The sequence below is a fragment of the Dipteris shenzhenensis genome, chromosome 22 (assembly GCF_047967505.1).
Source record: "Dipteris shenzhenensis isolate YYH24624 ecotype China chromosome 22, Dip_SZ_1.0, whole genome shotgun sequence".
NCBI classification, from domain to species: Eukaryota; Viridiplantae; Streptophyta; class Polypodiopsida; order Gleicheniales; family Dipteridaceae; genus Dipteris; species Dipteris shenzhenensis.
In genome coordinates, this window is record NC_141617.1 from 46,886,190 (window position 1) to 46,904,077 (window position 17,888).

The 17,888-nt window shown below is 41.4% G+C and overlaps 1 pseudogene across 1 annotated transcript; it reads left to right on the forward strand.

The window, feature by feature from the left end:
• The first annotated feature begins 6,048 nt into the window (after positions 1-6,048).
• Positions 6,049-8,927, forward strand: LOC147888188 (uncharacterized; annotated as a pseudogene). Its single transcript, XR_015543141.1, has 2 exons — positions 6,049-7,235; positions 8,634-8,927. The product of XR_015543141.1 is annotated as an uncharacterized LOC147888188 (transcript).
• The last annotated feature ends 8,961 nt before the right edge of the window (positions 8,928-17,888 follow it).

Sequence of the window (17,888 nt, forward strand, 5' to 3'; positions counted from 1 at the left end):
GATTCAAATCTCAGATTTCTTACCCTGGCGATAAGAAGTCGCGATTTATGTACATTCAAAAATCGGTGATTTGAGTTCATAGTGTTGTTCCCTAGTGCAATGTGTGTATGCTCACTAAGTTTCGCAGCTATTTGTCGATGTTTGCTCATTGAAATAGCTTGTGTGTGCTAGTAGGAAAGTGTGTTGTGTTTACGCTTTACGGCTTGGACTATTGTCATTTGGTAGTGATGATGGTTGTACCATGTTACTCTAGACTCCATAGTGCCTGACAACCACTATGTACGCCTCCATGCACTAATCGGGTCACATCCCTTGTATTGACATACTTATGTTAGTGCGAGAAAGCTATACTCTGACGTCCGTCGCGGCGAGCCGCTAACATTGGCGGTGTTGCCGGGGAACTACTTGCTATGGAGCGGATCAAGTTTAAAGCAGCACCACCAATCCAACATGACCAATGTCCAGGGACGGACATTGAAATAGGTGTGGGCGAGTGTTGCAGGGCAACGGCTACAGCTAAAGTTGCAGATGCGGAACGGAACGGAACAAGTGAAGACATGGAAGTCAACGGGAGAATAATGCGGAAAACCGGCATTAATTCGGCAACCCATTTTAATTTTCGAAACCCACATTGTAAAAAAAACCGTTTAAATGCTCCAAAAAGCTTTGTAATTATCGAATCATTATGTAATTGGAGCATAGACATCACCCGTGTATTGAAAAAGCTCAAATGTGAGCCCAATGTGAACCCACTTGAGTGCCCAATTGGATATAATTGGGTGGAAGACTGTTTTTTGGGCTAATCTCACTTTACTCAAAACTAGAAGAGCTCAAAGAGAAGAAGTGTGTGATTTTGTGGATCCATGTGAGCTTCCATTGTAATCTTTTCCACATCTAATGCAAGGCAAGGGTTCCTTGACTCTTTTATTTAATCATTTGAGGTTTTATTCATTGATTTTCTTCCTCTATTGAGTAGAAAATTAGTGTGTATGCTTGATGGAAAGTGTGTGTGTGTGTGTGAGATTAATCAAAGATTAATGCTATTTTCTCTTGGTTTATGTTTAAGAATGGAGTAACATTGAGTCATTTGATCATTTGGCATCACTAATTTCATGATTGTGTGAAGATTGTAGAGCTTAACACTCTTTATCTTTATGCTAATGTGTATTAGGCTTAATGTTAATGATTAGATTATGCTCTCATTCTTGTACATTGTTCCAAAGAATGAGCCCACACACCAATGCACATCACATTGTTCCAATTAGCATATGGATTCCCTCTTGTAAGATGTGTGTAAGAGGCGATTAGGTAGCTTAACAGATACTTAACTCTTTTAAGGATTGCTGTAGGATTGACAACCCTACGTAGCCTCCATGCACTAGTCGGGTCTCTCCCTGGTATTGACAAATTCTTGTTAGTACTAGTAAGCTATACTATGGACGTCCGTCGTCGCAGCGAGCCGCTAACAGCGTGCATCCATACCCATAGACATACCCAACCATAAAAATGCCCATTGAAATATTTTTAGAGAGATGCTAGAATTCTAGAGAGCTAAAACACTAGATGTTATTGGCTCTATTTTACATGAACTTCCCCTTATGTCAATCTTTTTTTTGTCCACATGTAGTTGCCACTAAGTTTGCCTAACAATTTTGACCACAAGTTTCCAATTGTAGTGCTCTAATTGGAGTGAGTCTTGGAGATTATCTTTGGAAGAAGATCCATTGTCCTTGTGAAAAGTGTAAGAAAACTATTTCAAGTCTATGCCAAGTAGTGCTTCAACATGTAGAGGAGAATGGGCTATGGCAAGAGTCCCAACGACCAGTATATTATGACAATGAGGAGGAAATTTCTCACTTTGTGATATGTAAGGGGGAAATGGAGAGACCGTGCCTCACACTACTTAGTTGTTGTTGGTAGACAAGTGAGACTTCTTGAAAGAGTAAGACCACTTGAAAGAATGAGAAAAGAGCAATTAGTCTATAATAAAGCACCGCATGCAAAAATTCCTAATCCATTACCACACAAGGAAGCAGAGGAGCATCATATAGCATCAATGCTAGAAGACATGTTTTTGACCTATCTATATGTAACCCTCGTTCCTATTTTTTCCACTCCGTATCATAATCCCAAATCCCCATAAACTTAAACTAAAAGAAAAGGAAAATATTGTTTCTCATTGTCCCTCTAGAAGCCTCCTACCCAATGAACCATTCCATGAATGTCCTTCCCAAGGTAGTATGAACTACTACAAATAGAGTCAAAAAAGGGAAGACAATCTCAAACAAGGGAAAGCAGTATGTAGATTGTTGAATAACCTTGTTGAGGGAGATTCATTTGGCCGTTCCCACCAATTAATTGATAGATTTTAATTCCTTTTTTTTATATTTATACTATTTACTATAATCTAGTTCTCCTAACTAGGCATGAAGTCACATTATTTACTTCTCCAGTTTATCTTACTTCATCAAGTCTTCAAAAACCAATCTCCTCGACCTTTGGACAGTAGCACCTTTACACAATTTCTAGAATTACTAAACTTGATTTTTGAAAAAGGCTTAAAAGTCTACTTTATGTTCCTTTTAGTTTATCAGCCTCGGTGATTGGATGTGTAGGATATGTATATATATATATATATATACATACATACATATATATATATATATATACATACATACATATATATATATATATATACATACATACATATATATATATATATATACAGATATATATATATACAGATATATATACATATACATATATATATATATATGTGTATATATTTATACACACACACACACACACATATAAATATAAATATAAATATAAATATATATTTATATTTATATTTATATACATATATGTATATATATATACACATACATATATGTATATATATATACACATACATATATGTATATATATGTATATATATATATATATATATATATATATACACACGCGCGCACAGGCGCACACACACACACACACACACACACATATATATATACATATATATATATATATATGAAGAGCGTGGGCGCAAGCGAGAATGCGAGCAAGCAAGCTATGGAGTGCGAGGGAAAGAAGCACACACAGATTAGGTTAGCACTCTACTCTGTATTCACATCTGAAGTAAAATACATGTATATATGTTAGTGATGGGCGCTGGGTGGCGGCCGACCACAAAGCAGGCCATTTACCCAACATTCTCCCACTAAATGGCCAAGATGCCTAAAGGGAGGTTAGTGTACGAAAATATGTACATAAAAGTGAAGCTACAGTAGCTTCACGTAATGCCCATCGACAGCATTGAAACCATTCGCTGGAGAGGCTCTTAGTGAGTGCATCTGCTGTGTTCGCTGTAGTATGAATCTTCACCAAGTCAGTATGCTTCTCTGCTAGGCATTCACGTACAAAATGATGTCGCACATCAATGTGTTTCGTTTTAGCATGAAACACTGGATTCTTTGCTAAGGCAATAGCACTTTGACTATCACAGTGTGGTAACTGCACTTTAATGCCAAGGTCTCCCACTAGACGAGCAAGCCAAATTGCTTCTTTGCATGCTTTACTAGCAGCAACATATTCTGCTTCAATGGTAGAAACTGACATACAATCTTGAAGCACAGATCTCCAAGAAATAGCAGCACCAGCAAATGTGTAAATCCATCCTGTAGTGGATCTACGACTATCAACACAACCTACATAGTCACTGTCAACATATCCATGAATGGATAACTCTCCACGGCCATAACAAAGCTGTCTGTCCGCTGTGCCACTCAAGTATCTGAGGATTGATTTTACAGCTTCCCAATGCTTCTTTCCTGGATTGGACATGAATCTGCTGACAACTCCCACTGCATAAGCAATGTTGGGTCTCGTAGCCACCATGGTGTACATGAGACTACCACAAGCTGAAGCATATGGAACCTTAGCCATCATGGCTTTGTCCTCATCAGATTTAGGGCAATCATCTTTACTGAGTTTCAAGTAAGCAGGAAATGGAGTACTGACTGACCTCCCACTCTGCATACTGAAACGCTCAAGCACTTTGTGCACGTACTCTTCTTGAGATAGGTATAACAACCCTTTCTTGCGATCTCTAGTAACGCGCATACCCAGTATATGATGAGCATCACCCAAATCTTTCATGTCAAACTAACTTGATAGCTTGTGCTTAAGGTTAGCAATGTCCTTCTTTGAATGACCAGCTATAAGCATGTCATCCACATAAAGAATAAGCATAATTAGCTGTCCATCTCTCGGCTTCTTCACATGGAGACAAGGATCCTCATGACTTCTGTTAAACCCCTGAGAACGCATAAAAGTATCAAGCTTATGATACCATTGCCTGGGTGCCTGCTTTAAGCCATATAGACTTTTGCGCAATCTGCACACCAAATGTTCCTTGTCGGGCTTCTCAAACCCTTCTGGTTGAGCCATGTAGTTCTCTTCATCGAGATCATCGTGTCAGAAAGCTGTCTTTACATCCATCTGCGCTAATTCAAAATTCCTTGTAGCGACAAGACCAAGCATGACATGTAAGGTCATCATCTTGACAATAGGTGAAAAGATTTCCTCGAAATCTATGCCATACTCTTGCTTAAAGCCTTTAGCTACCAATCTTGGCTTGTACTTAGGCGTAGCAGTAGGGAACGTAAACTTCTTTTTGAAGACCCATTTACATGGTAACACTTTCTTATCTTTTGGCAACAGAACAAGTTCCCAAGTTTTGTTCTGTTCAATGCTAGATATTTCACTTTTCATCGCAAGCTCCCACTAAGACTTATCACCCGCTAGCATAGCCTCTTTGTAACAAGACGGCTCACCACTATCTGTCAGCAACACAAAATCAATGCCAGGAACAAAGCGCTCTGGCAGATGTGAGATCCTCTCTGATCTTCTTGGCTGACTACTAGTGCTAGGCTGCTCAGTAGCACTTTCAAGTGGAGCATTAACTTGTGGAATGTTAGGCATAGGAGGCAAGACATCACTGAATGTAACTTTGCGATATGCAACCTCCTTCTGCGACTGTTTATGCATCTTAGTCTCGTTGAAAACAACATCACTGCTACGGATTATTGTTTGACTCTTTGGATCCCATAGACGGTAGCCAAACTGACCATCTAGTCCATAGCCAATAAAGATGCATTTTCGAGACTTTGGATCAAGCTTAGCATGAAGCTCCTTAGGAACATGTGCGTAAGCCTCACAACCAAAAGTCCTGAGTCTGTGATAAGAGACTGGGTGTCCCGACCATAACTCCTCAGGCACTTTGAAATGCAATGTAGCATTCGGAGTTCTATTGATCAAGTAAACAGCTGTCATCAAGGCTTCGGCCCAAAATGATTGAGATAAACGAGATTGTGACAGCATAGGCATTAGCCTTTCCTGGATCGTACGATTCATATGCTCTGCAACACCATTTTGGGCAGGTGTATATGGAGCTGTGAACTCCCTTTTGATACCCTTTTCTGCACAAAAGTCTGCAAATTCTTTGGAGATGTACTCGCCACCATTATTTGACCTCAAAGCTTTTACTGTCTTGCTAGATTGGTTTTCCACACTCGACAAGAATCATTGGAAACAGGAAAATGTCTGATCCTTAGACTTTATGGCATACACCCAAACTTTACATGTAGCATCATCGATGAAAGTAACAAAGTACTGTGCGCCACCAAGAGACCTCGTCGGCATGGGGCCACACACGTCACTATGAACCAGATCTAAAGGCTATCTTTCTTTGTCAAAAGAGATATTTGTTGACATGCGTGTTTGTTTGCCATACATGCAATGCTCACAAAACATAAAATCAAAAAAGCATAAATCAGGTAAGTAACCCGAACGAGAAAGAGTTTCCATTGCTTTTCTGGACATCTCGTGGGCGGGCCCCGGGGAGTTTCTCCCGCCCGCAGTCCTGGGTGCTCCTCATTTTGCGCACGGGCGTTTGGTGTGAACACCCTAAGCCTGGGCCTAAGGTTTAGAGAATTCTCCAATTGTGGTTTTAGGTTTACCAAAGTGTGTCCCTTGCAATCCAACAGTGTGTGTCGATGGCTATGGCGATGGCAGCTGCTCCCCTCTCCTCTGCTGCTTCTGCTGCTGCTTCTTCTTCTTCGTCGTCGTCGTCCCTCTGCTCTCGTGCCTCCTTCCGCACCACCACCCTCTCTTCCTCCCCTGCTCCTTCCTCCTCCTCTCCCCCCCCCCTCCTCCATGCCTCCAGCTTCAGTCGCCCTCGCCGTTCCCTCCGCCCCGAACCCCTCATCATCCCCGTCTCCCCCGACGATTCTTCCCGTGACCTCCCCCTTGGCTTCCCCCCTCATCACCTCAGCGTACGTTATCCCTGGTTTTGTCCCACAGTTGCTTCCCTTCTTCGATTCTCCTTTGTTTCTGCCCCTTCTCGTACATTTCCATCCGAACGCTTGCCCGTTTGCGGGTACTTTGGAATCGCTCGTTGTAATCCCTTCGTTAAATTGCTCCCCTGCTCTCGTCAAAGCCGTTCTCCAGAGCCCCGAATCATTGGCTCGCGCGATGAACGATTGGCGTCTTGCAAGCACATCCGCTGGTGCGCTTCCCTCTTGAATGGTGCAAGAGGCAGAGGATTCTCCACGCAGAGTCTTGAGGGAACAACCGCGGGTGAGGTCATTGCGGCCTTACAGTCGCACGTTAATGACGGGGGAAAACCCCTGCTCTCAATCCTGACGAAATTCTTGCGTGAAGAAAGAGCGCGAGAAGAATGTTCTTCTGTGCCAGCTGCTCGAGGAGAAGGCGGAGAAAGAGAGAGAGAAGAATGTTCTTCTGTGCCAGCTGCTCGAGAATGAAAGGGAGTTAAGGGCCCAAGGGCGTGTCGACCTCCTGAGGGCACGGGGCCTCAATGACACCCGGGGCCTCTTCGAATCTTGCAGGAAAGTCCAACATTACATCACGGCTGAAGGGGCTGCTTTATGGGAAGCCATCCTCAAGGCGAATCCCGGCTTGGCAGCATGCATCCAGAAGTGCACGAACGTGCTAGCTAGTGATGTGGCAAAGCAGGCATTGAATTGCTACAATGTCTTCTCCATTTTGTCCCAGCAAGTCCATGCTGGGAAGAGCTTGGCAGATCTCCAGGTGGCCCGGGGGGGAACCATAAAGTTTGAGAGAGGGCCTCTCTCCCCGGAGCAGGTTCAAGTACTCTTGTGCATTGGAGCGGCTGCGCAAGTGGCGCTTGATGAAAATACGGAATGATAAATCAGGTTAGTCCTTTTTTGTGCTTAAAGAATGGGAGAGTGAATGCTTTCTGTAGGCTATGAAGTTGAATTTATCAATTTTTGGCTTGCTTGATGTGGTTTTAAAAAATCCAACTTCAAGTCTGCACAATTATGTTGTATGGTTCATCCATCTAGGAGAGCAAATAATCACTAAGTCCAAGACCTTACCACTAGACCAATTTCAAGGGACACAGTCAAAAGTCAAATTGAACATATATAAATACTTGTAGACCATTTGCAACCCGCTCCTCGGGCACACCATGATTGAGAGCTTTTCGTGAAAGCTGAAGGATGGCTTCAACTTCTGTAACCAGCTATGAGAGCCTTGTGTTGTTGCAAGGTTTAGGGATACTATGTGATTTGCATGAAACACACCCCCTCCTATCCCCCTCCCCTCGACGGTCATGTTGCACGCTGCAAGTCTGACTATGTTGTGCCTTCTTGAGTCCTCTCATGATTCAAGTATGATTATGCTGTGTCACGAGGTGTATAGCATTGATGTTGCATCTTTGAGATTCACTATGGTCTCGCACACGAAAGTGTTTGATTTTGCCTCATTGCTTTATGCTCACACTACTTGCATGGGTGTCTCGCACAGCCATTACAGTGGGATGATGATGATCTCTTGCGTAATCGCCTGCGTACGTCTTTTCTTCATTTGCAAGGTTTAGGGATACTATGTGATTTGCATGAAACCCACCCCCTCCTATCCCCCCCCCCCCTCGACGGTCATGTTGCACTCTTGCGTAATCGCCTGCATACGTCTTTTCTTCATTACCATTGCTGTTTTTTAATTCTCAAGACCATGATAGAATGTGGGTTGCCAGGCCTTAGTAGAATTTTGGATCTGTGTTGTTGCAAGGTTTAGGGATACCATGTGATTTGCATGAAACCCACCTCCTCCTATCCCCCCCCCCCCCCTTGATGGTCATGTTGCACGCTGCAAGTCTGACTATGCTGTGCCTTCTTGAGTCCTCTCATGATTCAAGGATGATTATGCTGTGTCACGAGGTGTATAGCATTGATGTTGCATCTTTGAGATTCACTATGGTCTCGCACACGAAAGTGTCTGATCTTGCCTCATTGCTTTATGCTCACACTACTTGCATGGGTGTCTCGCATAGCCATTACAATGGGATGATGATGATCTCTTGCGTAATCGCCTGCATACATCTTTTCTTCATTACCATTGCTGTTTTTTAATTCTCAAGACCATGATGGAATGTGGGTTGCCAGGCCTTAGTAGAATTTTGGATCTGTGTATGCTTTTTTGAATATGCACTTAATGTTGGAATAGGAAATGCAAATGCCTTTGTAAATGAGGTTCTTGATGCTCTTATTTGCTTGTTTCTTGTATTTATTATTTCATTATCTATTGAACAGGTGCTATTGAACAGAGAATGCAGAACGTTGAAGGAGTTGGGTATGGTCTGTGGCTTTTGTGTTTTGCTGTTTTTTTTATGGGAATTGAAAAATTGGGCATCCTAATGGATGCATGGTGGAAATTCTTTGAAAATTGAAGACAAACTTTTGGGTAGTTTGTGCTGTGAAAACTAACTTCGAGTGATTTTATTTGAATGCCCACATAGTTGTACCGTGCGAGAGAATTTATTTGGTAAATTTGTTATTGTGGTTTTGCGATGAGAAAACTAAATTCGAGTGATTTATTTGAATGCCCACATGGTTTTACTGCGGAGTTCATTAGCTTGATGCAATGCGTGTTCGGGTTTGACTCGTAGATCAATGAATAAGTGGAATGGGCCTCAATTAACGTGGTAGCAAGTGTGTGCTCTGTTTGATATTTGATTGATGTCTTTATTGATCGCCATATGGGTTGCCAGAGATGTGATTAAAATAATAATTTCTTGCTTGAGATGCATTAATTATTTTGTGACATTTCAGGGGAAGAACAAGATTATATTTTATTTTGTAGTATGCGAGGCACGGCATATTTTTTAGAAGGCAAATCGAATCTGTTTTGCGCACTCTAACACATGCCCATGATCATATTTTGAAGCCACAAGCATGAATGTGGGAACAAAGCTCTAAGGATATTTGAAGACTACCATTACCCAATATATTAACTTCAAGGGCTCAAAAATTAATACGTGAGCCGTAGCTTTTCTTTTGCTTTTGTACACCATCATTGGGGCCCAATCCCACATGGGCCCCCCTTACGGTATTTACTTAGGTGGAGAGCGGAAGACAAAAGCTTTGGAGTCAGTTGGGGCACACAGTGGAGTGAGTCGGGGGACAGTCAGTGGATGCCCCTACGGTTCATAGAGATGTATGCAGACATGAAGTCTGGGCACATGTACAGAGGACTGCCAGTTGCGTTTAATGGATCATCTATTCTGAGTGTCTTCGGGACTCAAAGACATTTTTCTGGTTGTGAGCGTTCTGGAAGCTGATGCTTCTGCGTTGCGATTCCCCCACTTGAATAAAGTAGCAAACTTGCTGTTGCTGCCACAGATGCTGCTACTCCAGGTGGGTATACTGGCATACTCCAAGTTCCACCGGCCATTCCAAGGGAGGAGCTCCCCACAATGAAAGGTTCATATATGGCCATGTGAAACCTGGCCAAAAGCCCCCCTGAGATCCATTGCCTGCCAATACATCTGATGAAGGCAGGAGCCCAGTAGTCGAACTAAGAGCAGTGGTTGAATTATTGTCACTGTCCAGTGAAGTAGCTGTTGTGGGGTTGAAGACCTTTGGCAGTATGTTATCGCCTGCCTGCCAAGTTGCCCCATGGATGTGGGGCAACTTCCCTTGCCTGCATTTCATGACTCCCACTACCTCCATTTGCCATGAGCTCACTTTTATATATATATATATACATTCATCTATATATATACATACATCTCTATATATATATACATACATATATATATATATATATATATATATATATAGAGAGAGAGAGAGGTATGAGTAGCTATTGATACTACATTAACTTGGGGTCTCCTAGAGAGGGCATCAGCCACTAGATTGTGTTTCCTAGGGATATGAGCAATATGAAAGTTGAATTGTGATAGAAAATTTGCCCACCTCATTTGTTTATCTGAAAGTTTTGTTTGGGTCATAAAATACTTAAGACTTTGATGGTCAGTCCTAAGAATAAAGGGTGTACCCATAAGATAATGTTTCCAAGACTCTAAAGCATGTAAAATAGGTAAGAGTTCTTTTTCATAAAGGCCTAGGGTCTTTTTCTCATTGTGCAACCTTCTACTTTCATATGCCATGGCATGCCCTTCTTGGAGCAAAACAGCCCCAAGGCAATCACCACAAGCATCACATTGGACTTCAAATGGGTTTGAGAGATTGGGCAAAATCAAAACAGGTTGTGTAGTGAGCTTTTGTTTCAAAGTTTCAAAGGCTTCCTTTTCTTTTGAGGTCCACATATACTTAATATGTTTCTTTGTGGAGTCATGCAATGGACCAGCTATGAAGGAAAATTTCTCTATAAAACGTCTATAATATGCACACATTCCAATGAAACTTCTTAATTCATGGAGATTCTTTGGTTCAGGCCACGCATTTATTGCTTCCAACTTTTCAGGGTCCATTTGGATCCCATCTTTGGAAATAATGCGACCTAAATATCTAATCTCCTTAAAAAGAACTCACTTTTCTTTTGATTAATATAAAGTTTATTCTCTCTCAAAACTTGAAATATTACCTGGAGGTGCTCCTTGTGTTCTTCCAAGGATTTGGAATAGATGACATTGTCGTCGAAGAACACACTAGTAAATCTCCTATGAGGTGTGAAAATCCTTTCCATCATGCGGTTGAAGGTAGCAGGAGCGTTAGTTAGATCAAAAGGCATTACTAGATATTCATATAGGCCAAAAGTAGTTCTAAAGGCCGTCTTTGGAATATCTTCATGCACAATTCGGAAAATAAGTAGAACCTTGTAGCTTATCAAACAAATCATCAATACGTGGCACTGGAAACCTATTCTTAACCGTAAGCTTATTAAGTGCACGATGGGCCACACACATTCAGTATGTACCTTCCTTCTTCTGCACAAATAAGATTGGTGAGCAAAAAGGAGATGAGCTAGGCCTTACCATGCCTTTCTCAACTAGCTCATTTACTCGCTTTAGAATCTCCTCTTGTTGAGCCTAAGAGACTCTATAAGGAGGTCTATTAGGTGGAGAACTCCCTGGAAAGAGTTCTATGAAATGATCATCATCCCCTCTTTTTGGAGGTAACTCACGGGGAATGTCTTCTATGAAAATATCTTCATTTTCCTTGAGGAATTGAGATAACTCTAATTCCTCCTTGGAGCTTTTGCTCTCACTACGAGAAACACAATCATCATTTACAAGATCTTTGACAAAAATCATGTAAACAAAAATAGAACTTTTCATTGATCTATCTAAAGCTTGACTATTTACAAGGGGTATAGTACGCCATTCTTCACAAGCTTGTATATACATGTCTTTTTCCCGACATTTGAAAGTGATTTTCCTTTCAGGAAACTTCATGGAAACAGCCATGTAATCAAACCGTGGTGCTCTAAGCAATACATCTTCTCTCTTGAGAGGGGAAATATAGAAATCTTCCTTATCCACATAACCTTGGATGTGGAGCCTTAGCTTTCCAATGAGAGGAGTCACTGGAGCTTCTTGCCCTTTGAATGGCCCATCCGCATCCACCATTTTCCCCATTCCATGAGGGTGGATTCCTAGCTTTGTGGCCAACTCAGTGGATATGAAATTGTGAGTTGAGCCAGGATCAAAGAGAATGAGAACATCATGCTCTCTTACTTTTCCCCAAGCATAAGAAAGTGGGGATCCTTTGCAGTGGCCATCCTCTTCTTGAGCTTCAACCATTGTAGTTCTGGAAAGGTCACTACGAGTGTTTCTCTTGGGGCAAGTTCTATAGACATGGCCTTGCTCCCCATATTTGAAACACTTATTTTCTCTCCTAAACTTCTCAAGTTCCTCGGGAGAGAGACGATTTTCACCTTGATAGATGCCCTTGTTCTTCACTTGATTTGAACTTTTGAAGAAGCTTGGCGCATTGGAATTTCTTCCCTTTCCATCCTTGCATTCTTTGCTTTCATTGGCCCAATAGTTCCTCATATCACTTTGTTGGAAGTTGATTCTTGAGGCAACTATCGCATGATGGATAACCTTCGACGAAATGGATTTGGGCATTTTAGCATTGATATACTCACTCATCTCTTCTGGCAAGCTTGCACAGAATTGTTGCTTTTGCTCAATAAATTTTATTCTTTTATAGATAGTGGCTTTGAGATGTAAGTCCCAAAACATGTCTACATACTTTTGAATAGACTCATTGGGAGCCATCTTCAAGCTTCGCCAGGTAGTGAATACTTTATCTTCAGCATTAGTAGCTAAGAATTGCTTCATGATGGCAATTCTCATAGCTTTACAAGTCTTAGGGGCTTCTCCATTTGAGCGTAATCTCGCCCACCATTGACGTGCCAACTTTTGGAAATGCATGGAAACATGACGTAACTTAGAGGACTCAATGAAGCCCTTATCTCCAAAGGCAGCGTCAAATTGTTGTATGAAAGCTAAAACTTTTTCAGTGGCCCCAAAAGCACCATCATAAGTTAAGAAGGTAATATTCTTACCTCCTCCTTTGAACTTCTTGAGCTTATTGGAGCATTGAGGGTTACATATAGATAGGTCAAAAACATGTCTTCTAGCATTGATGCTATATGATGCTCCTCTGCTTCCTTGTGTGGTAATGGATTAGGAATTTTTGCATGCGGTGCTTTATTATAGACTAATTGCTCTTTTCTCATTCTTTCAAGTGGTCTTACTCTTTCAAGAAGTCTCACTTGTCTACCAACAACAACTAAGTAGTGTGAGGCACGGTCTCTCCATTTCCCCCTTACATATCACAAAGTGAGAAATTTCCTCCTCATTGTCATAATATACTGGTCGTTGGGACTCTTGCCATAGCCCATTCTCCTCCACATGTTGAAGCACTACTTGGCATAGACTCGAAATAGTTTTCTTACACTTTTCACAAGGACAATGGATCTTCTTCCAAAGATAATCTCCAAGACTCACTCCAATTAGAGCACTACAATTGGAAACTTGTGGTCAAAATTGTTAGGCAAACTTAGTGGCAACTACATGTGGGCAAAAAAAAGATTGACATAAGGGGAAGTTCATGTAAAATAGAGCCAATAACATCTAGTGTTTTAGCTCTCTAGAATTCTAGCATCTCTCTAAAAATATTTCAATGGGCATTTTTATGGTTGGGTATGTCTATGGGTATGGATGCACGCTGTTAGCGGCTCGCCGCGACGGACGTCCATAGTATAGCTTACTAGTACTAACAAGAATTTGTCAATACCAGGGAGAGACCCGACTAGTGCATGGAGGCTACGTAGGGTTGTCAATCCTACAGCAATCCTTAAAAGAGTTAAGTATGTGTTAAGCTACCTAATCGCCTCTTACACACATCTTACAAGAGGGAATCCATATGCTAGTTGGAACAATGTGATGTGCATTGGTGTGTGGGCTCATTCTTTGGAACAATGTACAAGAATGAGAGCATAATCTAATCATTAACATTAAGCCTAATACACATTAGCATAAAGATAAAGAGTGTTAAGTTCTACAATCTTCACACAATCATGAAATTAGTGATGCCAAATGATCAAATGACTCAATGTTACTCCATTCTTAAACATAAACCAAGAGAAAATAGCATTAATCTTTGATTAATCTCACACACACACACACACTTTCCATCAAGCATACACACTAATTTTCTACTCAATAGAGGAAGAAAATCAATGAATAAAACCTCAAATGATTAAACAAAAGAGTCAAGGAACCCTTGCCTTGCATTAGATGTGGAAAAGATTACAATGGAAGCTCACATGGATCCACAAAATCACACGCTTCTTCTCTTTGAGCTCTTCTGGTTTTGAGTAAAGTGAGATTAGCCCAAAAAACAATCTTCCACCCAATTATATCCAATTGGGCACTCAAGTGGGTTCACATTGGGCTCACATTTGAGCTTTTTTAATACACGGGTGATGTCTATGCTCCAATTACATAATGATTCGATAATTACAAAGCTTTTTGGAGCATTTAAACGGTTTTTTTTACAATGTGGGTTTCGGAAATTAAAATGGGTTGCCGAATTAATGCCGATTTTCCGCATTATTCTCCCGTTGACTTCCATGTCTTCACTTGTTCCGTTCCGTTCCGCATCTGCAACTTTAGCTGTAGCCGTTGCCCTGCAACACTCGCCCACACCTATTTCAATGTCCGTCCCTGGACATTGGTCATGTTGGATTGGTGGTGCTGCTTTAAACTTGATCCGCTCCATAGCAAGTAGTTCCCCGGCAACGCCGCCAATGTTAGCGGCTCGCCGCGACGGACGTCAGAGTATAGCTTTCTCGCACTAACATAAGTATGTCAATACAAGGGATGTGACCCGATTAGTGCATGGAGGTGTACATAGTGGTTGTCAGGCACTATGGAGTCTAGAGTAACATGGTACAACCATCATCACTACCAAATGACAATAGTCCAAGCCGTAAAGCGTAAACACAACACACTTTCCTACTAGCACACACAAGCTATTTCAATGAGCAAACATCGACAAATAGCTGCGAAACTTAGTGAGCATACACACATTGCACTAGGGAACAACACTATGAACTCAAATCACCGATTTTTGAATGTACATAAATCGCGACTTCTTATCGCCAGGGTAAGAAATCTGAGATTTGAATCTAGCAAAGTCTTAGCACATTGAGGAGATGCTTGAGAACTTAATCTGCACAAAATTGAACATTCATCAATAGATAAACATGAATAGATTACTCACAACTGATCAATGAAGCAATGGCAAGCAATGCCCAAGCTCCACGAGCTCTGGAACTTCCTTCACAATTAGCAATGGATAAGCTATACACTCCTGCTCTTCTCTTCTTCACATTAACAAAAGGTTTTCTACAAAAGAGGGTTTTTTCACTTATATACCTAAGCTATGAGGTTGTGGGTTCAATTCTTGTACAAATTGGAAGCTCTTGGCCCCATTTAAATCATTAAATTGAGGGGAATTACAAATATATTATGCAGGCAAGCCTTTAGCTTTAAAAAATGGTTCCCGCAGCAATGTGGGCAATGGTGGTTCCCGCTTCCGTTCCCGTAACCGCTCCTGTAACCTCTTTTTATCTATTCCATTCCATTCCACATCCATAATCATAGCCGTAGCCGTTGCCCCACAACACTCCCCCACACCTATTTCAATGTCCGTCCCTAGACATTCGTCAAGGAGACTTGGTGGCATTGCTTCATACGTGTATCCGCTTTACGGAGGGAATTTGCTCTAATGAGTATGTTGAGTGTATTTTGACTAGAAAAAGAAAACAACTTTGGTGCTTGACACCTGATTTGGCCGAGGGGAAAAAACCCAGTGGGGAAAAAGTGCCCTGGCTTGTTGATCTTGTTGATTAGGTACAGTTTGCTAGAGTATTATGTAGATGGGTCTTCATGCTGTGATTGTGCATGGGTGGAAGCAATTAAAAGTGCTTAATGCATGTGTCCAACGATGGGACACCCTAGTATGCATTCACATATTATGCAATAAAAACAATATGCTGTGCAAGAGAAGAGTTCTGATGGGTTCTTTTAAAAGTAAATGTAGCACATGTAGCACTTGGAAGTGCTCCAATAGCTGCCATTACTCATAAAAGGGCATTTGATGTTGAGGTTTCTCCACTCTCCTTATTGTGCACATGTGCGTGAGTGTTTATTCTCCACCACTCCATCGACACTTAAGTAACTTAGACTTTGACTCTTATGCTCATCTTATCCAGCATGAGCGACACACTTAATAGCTCAACTCTCTAGCTTGAGCATAGTTGCATTCCAAATGAACAAAAAGAAGTAAACTTTAAGCACATGCAAACTATTTCACAGAGTAGATATGACTTGAAGCATTGGGACTGACGCCTTGCTCATTTGGTGGCTTGGCTGCCCGACTCTTGACTCTTATGCCTACCAACACATTTTGGTTGGTGGCGACTTTGACTTTCTTGGATTGTGTCTAGAAGTACACAAATTTGATATATTTGCTTGATAGGAGATCTCCTCTGGTAGAGTCATTGACTTTGAACTCTCCTGGTATTTGTTCGAGCTTGTTGAAGTAAACAGCTAAGAACCAGACTTTGCGTTTATGTTCTCGGCATAAAATTGATCATAACTTGAGTTTTAAAGCTCCATTTTTGGTGCCGCTTGACTCTAGGGATTCACTAGGGTATGGTCTACATGCTCATAGCTGCAAATCCCATCACTATGTGTGCAGCAAGAAATCGTGATTTCTTAGCTGACTCTTGAGAGGGTAGTTTCTCTTCATACCTGTTATGTACCTTGCCTATACAACATGTTGAGTATGTTTTTGTGCAAAGTGAAACTCAAATAGTGCTTCATATAGCAAATTTAGAACTGGTACACTCTGAAATCACCAGATTGATGCTTGAGTAGGGTTTTAGTGCTTTCTTTGTGCTTTTTGCACACTCTAGGCCTTAGATAGGTATTGGACTATGCTCTAATGCACTTTTTTAGCATATGTATGTGTATGACAAGAAATTGTGATTTCTTGTCCTGTGAATGATGCTATACTTTGAAGCTCCACATCTCTTGTGCAACTTATTTATAGCTTATCTGGAAGCTTTGAGCCACTTTGAAACTCATTTGGCCTATGAATGACCATAGCTGGAGTTGGCAGCTCTGACTTGTGCTAAAATAGTGTCCTGACCAAGATTTTGAAGTTCATTTTGGGCCAAAGCACAACCATAGGTTAGAATTGATGTGCTCATCATAGCCATGATGTCAAATACCCCCATTATGTTGATAGCAAGGAATCGCGATTTGTTAGCTGATTCAGAGTGATGTTGTTTGATGATACTACTGTGTTCTACATGTCTATTAGACCTCCTTAGGTGTGTTTTGATCTTCAAAAGAATCCCTGAAGCCCTTGTTATGCCTGTTTTTGTGTTTCAGGACACCTTTTGCCTGTGGGACATATTTTTGGCTTTGCCTGCTTTTTTAGGGTTTCCCCCACACCTGTTCTAAGTAAGGGCTCAACAAATGTGAGCTTTTACCTGTGCGTGCATGGGTGTTAAAATAGTGCCTGTGCAAGGCCTTAGTGTAGCCCTATATGATATCACAGCGATGCATGTTCAAACAAGTATGATGTGCGAGAAAAGAGGGTCTTGAAGTAATTCAACCCAAGGGCTCTTGCTGTCGAGGCTTGTGCACTCACTCACTTTCCTTACTTACTTTTTGGCTCTTGTCGTGATGCTTGACGTCGATGTGTGACTAAGATCGCAACATATTGTAGAAGTTGTAGCAGAGGGATCGAGGTTGGTGTCTCATCCCTTTCTGATCCGTCACAAGTTGTGTTGTTTGGAAGCTCGATAGGAGTCGAAGCAGATGTTGTCCCTTCTTTGCTAGTAGTTGCGTCCTCCTTCAAGGCTTCTTTCCTTTTCATTGTCTTCTCCTTTCTAGGTGTCTTGGCAGTGTTCATTTCCATTGCTATTGGCACTTTCTTTTGCCATACTTGATTCACCCCTTTTGTTGGTTGATGGTCATTTTGTTCATCATTGTTGTTGGTTTCCGTGGCCAT